Below are 10381 nucleotides of genomic sequence, written 5' to 3' on the forward strand. Positions count from 1 at the left end.
AGTCTCTGTGTCCCTTGCGAGGGGGGATGGGGATGGGCACCCTGTGAGCCGGTATTTCCGGGCTTTTGTTCTCTGGCGGCTTTCCCTGGCGGTTTGCTATGCCTCTTCTGAGAGAGCAGCAGCGGCTGAAATTCAGCCTCTGTCTCAGAACAGAGGGATCGCGGATCGTTCTCCACTGATGTTCTGGCCACTTTAACTCTGTTTCTGTTGGTGCTGCTCAACCCTGCAGCATCCCGGGCTGTGCGCCCCACACCCGGCGTCCCAGCCCTCACTTCCAGGGCCGGCACGTCTCTGTCCTTTGTGTTTCCAACCCCGCCAGCCGCCAGCCGCCCCGCGCGGGCTCCCGGAGCTCCCCGTCTCAGTCTGGTGTCTCACGGGGTGCTGACCGCGAGTCCGCCTGCTCCCCCGTGCAGGTGGCCCTCCAGCCACCAGCCGCCCCGCGGACGCTCCCGGAGCTACTGGTCTCAGCCTCGATCCAGTGAGCACACTGGAGCTCCGGAGCTCCATGAGATGCTTGGTGGTGCACGCTCCTGGCTCACAGACTCAGTCTGCCGTTTCCAGAGTGCGGGTCCGCGGTCCGCCCGCTCCCCGGTGCAGGTGGCCCGCCAGCCGCCCTGCGCGCGCGCTCCTGGAGCTCGCGTTCTAAGTCTGTTGTCTCGCGGGTGCCGTCCGCGAGTCTGCCTGCTCCCCCGTCCCGCGTGCGCTCCCGGAGCTCCCTTCTCAGCCTGCTGTCTCAAGCGTGGGGGTCCGCGGTCTGTCCGCTCCCCCGTGCAGGTGGCTACCGCTTCCCGGCGCCCTGACACGGCGGCTCCCTCCCCTTCTGTTTAGCTTCCGATATCTGTGCGCGGTTTCATGGCTCCCCGCTTCGTACCTCGATATTCAGCGCTGGAGATGTTCATTTGTAGAGATCCAGATGTATCTTCCTGCGTCTCAGGCTGATTCCGTGGATATTCCTGCTGGTCTGGTACCTATCCAGCTCAACTCAGGGGACCGGCTGAAAAAGGCTTCTCTTTGCCTTAAGTTCTGACGGAGGTTATCAAAATTAAGAACTATAAGAATTAACCCTAGATTCTTATTAAAGGACAGAGTTTTTACAAAGAGTAAAGTCATGACCCCTATGAAAATATAAAGTGAGCTTATGTTTAAGATTTTATTTAACTCAATGAAAGAACCAGTAATGTTATAACCAGTTCTAAGGAGGATTCAAAGAACCACACATATACAGGCAATCAGGAATGCTAAATGAATTTGCAAATAGATGAAAAACTACACAATTACACTCCCCTGAATACAATTCATTTCCATTGCTATGAACCAGAATCAGATGCATTGTTATTAATTTTATACAGTTTACGGAGTTGTAAAATGAAAGGCAGAGATAACTTGGAAAGGTGCCCTAGACAATGCCTAGTTTGCTACTAAAGACACTCAGTGTCCTTTTGGTCCTATTTGTCACACTTTTTCCTGCCATTCTAATCAAAATGTTGAGAAGAGGTAAAGAAGGCCTTGGTTAGAAATGCTGTTTAAAAAAACCCGGAAGTCTGCCTTGCACACATCTAATTTTAATATCAAATTATCCTGTTGTTTATTTTGCACAAATTCCAAGTATTAATCTATAAGAAAGTTATACATGCCATACACATGCATGACATGGCAAATTAATTTCCTAACATGGCTACAACAAATTACCACAAATAAGGTGTCTTAGAACAACAAAAAAATCTATTATCTCACAGTTCTGGAGACCAGAAAATCTAAAAATCAAGGTGTTGGCAGGGTTGATTCCTTTTGGGGAGTCTGAGGAGAATATGTTCTGTGCCTCTCTTCCAGCTTCTGATTATTGCCTGTAATCCTTGGCATTCGTTCCTTGGCTTATAGACACATCACTTCAATTTCTACTTTCATTATCATATGGTGTTTTCCCTGTGTATCTGGGTCTTTGTCCAAATATCTTTCTTCTTATAAAGACACCAATCATATTGGATTTAGGGCCCACTCTTATCCAGTATGACTTCATCTTAACTTGATTATATCTGCAAAGACTCTACTTTCAAGTAAGGTCATATTCACAGGTTCTGGGTAGACATGAACTTTTGGGGAGACACTATTCAACCCAGAACACAAGGAGCTATCGAAGATATCAAATATAGTGTATGTGAAGAGAACAGCGTTTCTTACCAAGAGACTGTCAGGAAACAATGAAAGGCAGATAGTTTTTCATGGCAACAGGCTTAACCCAGAACACTCCAATTAAAGAGCAATTCTTGTTTATAACCAGGCCTGGATCATTTCCAAAAAGCAAACCAAGCAAGTAAATGTGATACCAGACTTCTGGGCCAATGTTCCAAAGGCAGCAATCCACTCATATTCTTCAGGATTTAGAATGAGCTTCTAATTCTAGCTTTGCAACTAATGAGCTGTGTAAACCTGGGCATACCCTCTTTCTAATTCAGCCTCACTTTCCTCTTTGGCCAAAGGAGAAAAATTTTTTTCTCGAATATTTTTTAAGTTCCCTTCCACCCGTGATTTATGATTTTTTTTTATAAATGCAAAACGTCCAACTTAGCTACTATGACATGAACAAGATTGTCTGTTAAAAGTGTTCAAACCTATTTCTATCTATCTGTGCTTTCTAAAGTTAGAACAGAATCTTAGGGGTTTGTTGTTGTTGTTGTCTGTGGTAGGATATAAAAGTTGGGGTCTCTTGCTCACTTTTTTTATGTCAGAAATGGATCCACTTCTTCCACATTTCTTCTATATGACCCTGAGCCCTTGGCCACACCTGCAGGACTCTGACTGCACAATCCCAGTGAGGCATTCTCACTGCAGTTTTGCTGGGCTTTACGTGCCCCCTTTATATAGATTACAGTTACAGAGACTCCACTGTGTCCAGAGTTCTTGGTGTTCAGGAGCGGGGGCCCTGCATAGCTGACCGGATCAGACTGGGCACTTGACCATGCTGGTGGGGAACTAGGACTCTTTCTTGAAAATTTAGAAATGAGTCTAAAATAGGGTCGCCCTAGGCTCTTCTCATAAACCGAAAAATGTAAATTGGAAAGCTATTGAGTATATATACAAATTAAGCTAATCAAAAGAGAGAAAAATTTAAAAAAAAAAAGTATAAGGACAGAGTGGCAGAGAACTGATGGCTGTTACTCCTTGTAATACCTAGATGCTTTCCTATATTTTTGCCCCAGGACTCTTTCTTAGACTGTTTTGAAATGGTTTTGTCACTTGTAATTTAATGAAATTTGGCTGAAACATTGTTGATTTAATATACCACTAATTAAGAAATTTTCCTTATTATGTTAGATTAAATTCATTGTGAATATCCTTTCTCAATATATATATGAATTTAATTCTCCGCAATATGTAAATATTGATTTTTTGAAGAGGTTAATAAGTTTAATAATCATCTTAACAATGACCAAAATGATTACATTACATAAGCAATTAACTAACAGAAATTATTTAAAATGAATGTGAATATGTTCTAGATAGTTTCCACTACAGGTAACATCACTTTTTTGAAGTTGTAAATACCTGTTGTTTAAATCTTTGACTGCCTTAGTTATACTATGCAAACCACATTTCAGAATCTCCTCTCCATTATAGCTCTGAAATAGAAACATGTGGAGGGCCTTTGACCTAAGATTCAAGAAAGGGTAATTTCCATTAGGTGGATTCCTAAAAATAGTGGCAGGCACAAGTTAACTACAAGAAAGGCTGATTCTCCATAGATGCCCAAGAGCAGATCGAAGTGTCATGAATATCTCCTTCCATGACATCTTAGAAAAAAATAACTGGAGACTCCAAAGGGTATTGGGTACTCAAATGGTGAAGATAGTCTAAGAAAACTTAATTGTTTAGAACTCTGTTCTTCAAAAGGTGTTATGGAAACCATTTTATATGGAATTTGTTGAGAGCTACCATGGGGCTCAGGCCTGTGCCTAATGCTACTCTCCCACAAGACGAACCTTGAGCAGAACATCAATGCTCCTACCCAAGTTTCCTTTACCTCTAGAGGAAGTCAGGGAGCTGAAGAAGAGATACATGCCTTGCTTCAGTTTCTCAGATAGTAATTTTCCATAAGTGCTTCTTGAAATGATCAATAAGACAAGAAATGTTTAACCTATCTATGTCTTATTCTCTTTCCACAGAGCCAAACTCAAGTTCAAAAAAAAAAAAAATTCCTAGGGTGAAAATTTTGGCACTCTACCTTTTTTTTTTTTAAGGCATATTTATTTGAGCGAGAGAAAGAGAGAGAGACTGTGGGGGGAGGGGTAGAGGGAGAGGGACAGAGAATCCTCAAGCAGACTCCCCACTGAGAGAGGAGCCAGACACGGGCTCGATCCCAAGACCCTGAGATCATGACCTGAGCCAAAATCAAGAGTCAGCTGCTCAAATGAGTGGACCGCCCTGGCATTCTACTTTTTAAAAAATACTTCCCTGGGAAGTCTTCTGTAAACTTTAAAATATGAAATACATGTAAATAGTGCTATGATCCTGGACTGCAAGAGTTGGGTGTAGAGAAGACAGAAATTCAGGGGACCCTGCATGACCAGTAGGAAAGAGAAGTAAACAAAGTATTAATTATCACTAATAAATACAAAGTTGTAAATATTTTTAAATTTCAATTTCCACAAATAATGCTGCATGTCTATTGTGCATTAATATAACAATGAACAGAAGTTAACATTTATTTAACACATGTTATATGCCAGGCACTGTGTCAGGTACTATCATTATAGATATCAATTCCTGAAGCCTCACACCGAACCAATCGCTCCCTCCTTTAACATTATAAGCGTCAAGATAATGTAACTGATCTGCCTACAGTTTCTCCAAACAAGACAGTGTATTTAAAATACAGTTGACCCTTGAACAACATGAGGATTAGGGGAACCGACCCCATGCCCCCACAGTGGAAAATCCATGCACAACTTTTCGCTCCACAAAAACCTAACTACTAATAGCCTACTGTTGACCAGAAGCTTTAGCGATAACATAAATGGAAGAACCTGTATTTTGTATGTTATCTTTATGATATGTTCTATTCTTACAATAAAGTAAGCTACAGAAAATACAATGTTAATAAGAAAATCACAAGAGAAAAAAACATCTGCAGTACTGTGTTGCATCAAAAAAAAAATTTTAAAATTCCCCTGTAGGTGGATCCCTGCAATTCAAACTTGTGTAGTTCAAGGGTAAACTGTACTCCTAAATTATTTTGCATCCACATTACCTTTACATGTTATGTTTTGTTTTTTCATCTATAATGCTCTTACATGCGGGCCACCTCCTAAAACTCACCCACTTGCATACTCATTACAAGCCCATTTCTGTTTCAAACTATGCCACAGCTAAAGGAATATGGCCCCAATACAGGATTAAACCTCCCCCTATAATTTCCTCAACTATTTCAAGTAATACAAAAAGGAAGTTAGCCCTTAAAATTCCTTGCCCCCCCCCTCCAATTCCTAAGAGCTTTTGCCTTCTCTGCTCTAATAGACCTTTCTTACCATCCCCCTCCCTGGTCCTGTGCCCTCCTCTCTTTTCTGGGCCAGCTTGCTTAGTTTTTTAGCCTGCTCCCCACATGTCAACTCCCTTTGCCATGAAAACACCCCTGGGCTTGAAGTTCTTTTTCTGCTCTGATTGCTTTCTGGAGAGTATTTGCCTTCATTGCTTTTATGGTTGTCCTTTGCTATAGAGAAAATAAGGTAAAGGAAACTGGGCAGAGGGAAAGGGGCACAGAGGACAATAAGCTTTATATTGTAGTACATTCAGTAGGAAAATTCCTGGCAATGTGAGTGTGAAGTGGCCTGTGACTTGAAATGAGCATGACTCGAGCAAAATGTTTTTAATTATTTTTGAAAAATAATAATAGCATTTTCTCCTTTTCAGAAGTTTTACTTCTTAGAGACAAAAGTGAAAGAGCTTGGATAAGGATGATATTTAACATCAAAGATGGACCTGGGAGTCATTGTGCTAAGTGAAATAAATCGGTAACAGAAGAACAAGGACTGTATGATTCTATTACATAGGGTATCTAAGACAGGTAAACTTATGGAAGCAGAAAATAGAATGGTAGTTCCCAGGAGATTAGAGATGGAAAGGTGTTCAGTGGGTATAAAGTTACAGTTATACAAGATGAATAACTTCTGGAGATCGGCTGTAAGACATAGGGCCCACAGTTAGCAATACAGTATACACACTTCAAAATTTATTGAGAGGCTCTGCCTCATGTTAGCTGCCCTTACTACAAAAACAAAAACACACAAAAACCAAAGGGACAGGAGGAAATTTTGGAGGCGATGGTATGTTCATTACTGGTGAGAATAACACTAGTATATGCATAAAACAACTCATCAAACCATAAACATTAAATATTTGCAGTCTGTGGTACATCAATTATATATCAATAAAGCAGAATAAAATTAATGACATTCAAAAACAAATACGTAAAAACCAAGCTATCAGAAAGTTACACACATATAATTGCAACTACTGCATTTGTGAAAACACAGGCTTTCAGGTCTGTGTGTGGGGTTATTCTTAGGTTACTTCACTGCTGGGCATTGTATCCTCCTTCCCAAAATGGGGTCATAATGATTCTTACTGCATTGGGATGATATAAAGACTAAATGGGCAACCAATATTAATAACCGTAATTAGTAACTTTATAATGATTATAATACTTTATTAACTATTTAAGCTTTACTACATGCTCAATGCCAAACTAAAATAGTTGTAAATACATTTCATTTAATTCGTATAATTACCTGAGGTAGGAATAGTACATATTAACAACCTCTCAGAATACCTGACCTATATAATAAGTTCTCAGTAAAGAGTAGCTAAAATAATAATTATTACTCGAAATGTTATTGTTGTGGTCAGTCAATGTTACAATAAAGTTTACCCTTGTTGGAAGTATTTTTACCACAGGTAGAAATGATAGAGAAGGATTACAGATGTATTTTAGAACCACAGTTAATATATATATTGTTTTCACTCAGAGGGAAAGACCAAGAGGATAAGGGACAGGATTAAAGGGGGGGGGGCATGCAGTGCCAAATCCTCTGAGAGGAGAAATGAAGAGGTAAGTCTATGACTCGCACAACTACTGATTTATAACAACAAATATTTAGCCAGAGATCCGGGATGGAAACTTTTTGGGTGATGTTCATGCTCAGTTCTTCCATCTGCCCCAGCACAACCATTCCTGTGGGTCATGCCCTCCTCCCTCAAGGTTTGTGAGGATATCAGATCTGAGAGACCGCCAACCAGCTCCTCCAGCTCACTCAGCACCAGCTAGAAAGCCCTACAAAGACAGGATCAGATGCCTGTGTAGGGCCAATTGTCGAGTAATGTCGAGGAGTCCTCTGCACTGTCCCTGAGTGAGGGGGGAAAAAAAAGTTTTTGACACTTGAAAGGGGGCGGTCTGTGGTCCAAAATTAGAAAGAAGAGGGTAGAAAAGAAGATGCATGTCTGGAGGGTACAAATTTTAGTGAGAATAAGTTTCAGGTAAAATGTAATCAATTACGTGTAAATGGATGATAGTAGTCATTTTCCTGTTTTGACAGAGGAGTGAGGAGAGCAGGGGGATCTTAGAGTAGCAGGTGACCTAGGACAACACAAGGGAGGAGGAGGAGACCTTTCAAGGACTGACTGCATTCACCTGAGCTGAACCTGTGTGCTTTCACACTACAGACCACGCCGGGCTGTCTTGACCCATGTCTGGAAAAGCAAGCAGAGCAGCCCTAAGAAAGCTGCTTGGTAGCTCTTTCGTTGTTTCATTTTAAGGTAGAATTACCTTCTCTACTGAAATATTAATTAAATTACAGCTGTACTCTGAATTTGGGCAGGTAAATATCTGTTTATTGCTGGACTCAGAGTTGGAGAATAACCAAGAGTTTATTATCAACTACACCTTGGTAGTCCAGGAATTTATAAACCTACCAAGAAACAAACTTTTACCTGTACACCACAAACATTTGAGGAGAACAAAACAAGGACTGAGAAGGGGGAGGAGTCATAGGAGATAGTTTGGGATAATTGGACACAGCAGAAGATCTTAAGGAAGGGAAGAAAGCTAAGGCTTACTCAGACTTTTTAGTATCAGAAAGGCAAGAATCAAGTGTTCCCAGAGAATTTATCAAAGTTTCGTGTAGGTGAAACACGTTCACACTGATACCAGGTCTCAAAGTAGTCTGAGAGTCATTTGTAAGCTATTTCATATTCACATGGTGTGGGGGATGCTTGCCATTGACTATGTTGGGGCCTTACCACTCAGAAATTTGCTAACAACCTTGACATTTTTATTTGCACCATGATGACAGAGGAGTATAAGAAGTCTCCAGAAAAGACTGCAGAATTGGGAATTAGATAAGAAGGAGAAGAATGAACAGAGGCAACACTGACGAATTGGTGTTTCAGGTGAGGAGGAAGTATTTGTAATTGAGCAGAGGCAGGAAAAGGAAGAAAATGGGAAGGAGTATTGGACAGGGTTGCTGGGCCCTCATTGCAGATTAAATGGTTTCTGAGGGAGATTCTTACCACTAACACAGCCATATGGAGGCTAAGAAGGAAAATTCTCCTTCTATCCTCTTTATTTTATATATATATATTTGAGGGACCATGACTGAGGGGAGGGGCAGAGAGAGAAGGAAAACTAGATTCCCCAGTGAGTAGGGAGCCCTACACAGAGCTCAATCCCAGCACCCTGGGATCATGATCCGAGCCAAAGGCAGACGCTTAACCAACTGAGCCGCCCTGGTGCCCCTTTTTCTATCCTCTTTAAAGCCCATCTAAATGGGAGAAGAACTGAACTGATATTTATAATCACAAAGTGTGGGTAGAGAATGGGAGAAAGAGAAATAAGTCCTTCAAGGTATTCCACAATGGTTTGTCTTTTGACCTCTCCCATTTTAGGGCATTTAGCCATTAGCATAAACATCCAGGAAGACATTGAGTGAGAGAAGTTGATGGTGGGTAAAAGAACTGGCATTACTGACCAGGGGATACACATGCAAATCCACTTGGGTTGATTTTAAAATCAACATCACTATGTATATAAATATTGGGGATTCAGATTCTTACTGTAAAATAAGTATAAGTAACTACATGCTGCGTTTGTCTTTAATTAGGAGAGCAAGTAAACATGCAGGACATAGCTAGAGGCACACTCAAAGGCAAGCACATTTTCACTCGTCCCCCCATGAACTGGTGTATCATTTCATTTATACATTACGTTCTGTGAATGACCTCTCTGGATATCATAACAGAATTCAGAACAGTATTCACAATGAAAGGGCAGTGTCAAGACTTAGGAGAAGTGGTGGGGACATTTCCAAAGAAGAAGCCTGTGAAGTTAGTCAGTGCTCAGACTTGAGGACCCAAGCCCCTCTGTAGTGTATGATGAATGGGCCACAGGTGAACTCAGCCTCCTTGCTGGGGATACATTTATGGGCAGGAGCAAAGGAGATGTCTTTTGCATAAGGAGTCCACCAAGAAAGTGAAGTACGTGACTGGGGAACTGGCTGCATAGAATGTATTGGTAAGTCTGAAAACAAAAGGAAAACAATTTCCGCTGGGGCATGTAATGCTCCTTCACAAAGAAGAGACTCTGAACTCAGGCACATTTAAACAGCATGGGCTACGGTGGTGGTTCCAGCATGTGGCTTGTCAAGTTAATTTATGGCTGTGTATAATTGGGTGGTTGTTTTTCCTCCAGAAAGATGAAACAGCCAAGCCAAGAGAGATGGGTATCTCACCATTTCTAATATAGAGATAAAGATCTTATTTTTAGTGTGAAGCAAAAAAGAATGTGGGGACGGTGGGCAAAGATTAGGCTTTTGCAGTGTTGCAAAGTTTCAAAAAAAGCAAAAAGAATGGGGAAATGGTTCAGAAAATCCAGAGCCTAATTACTCCAACTTTTAGGAGTTAACTCTCGAGTTTCCCCCAAACGAGAGGTGTTGCTTCTGTTAAACTTTAAGTTGACATAATTCCCACAACTACAGCTCAAGAGTTTTTCATTTAAATCCCAGCCATGTGAAAGCTTTACTTTTATTATCCCTTTTAAAATGTGCTTTGTTCCTGCACTATAATAAACTCTAAGTCCCAAATAATAGCTATGATTAATCAAAACTGTTGGTTATACAATATTAGATTGATTTCAAATTAAGTCTTACTTCAGTGTCCATAGGAGGGCAGGAAATACCGGTTAAATAAAAATTGAATACGAATGAGAATCTGAGTTGTGACATTCAAAGGACCTGCTGGTTACACCAAACTACCGCATGGAGTTTCTCTATCTTTAATAAAAATATTAAATATTATGTTACAATGTTTTTCAGAAAAAGCTTCTGTTCATATGGCT

The sequence above is a fragment of the Ailuropoda melanoleuca genome, chromosome 7 (assembly GCF_002007445.2).
Source record: "Ailuropoda melanoleuca isolate Jingjing chromosome 7, ASM200744v2, whole genome shotgun sequence".
In the NCBI taxonomy this organism is placed as follows: domain Eukaryota; kingdom Metazoa; phylum Chordata; class Mammalia; order Carnivora; family Ursidae; genus Ailuropoda; species Ailuropoda melanoleuca.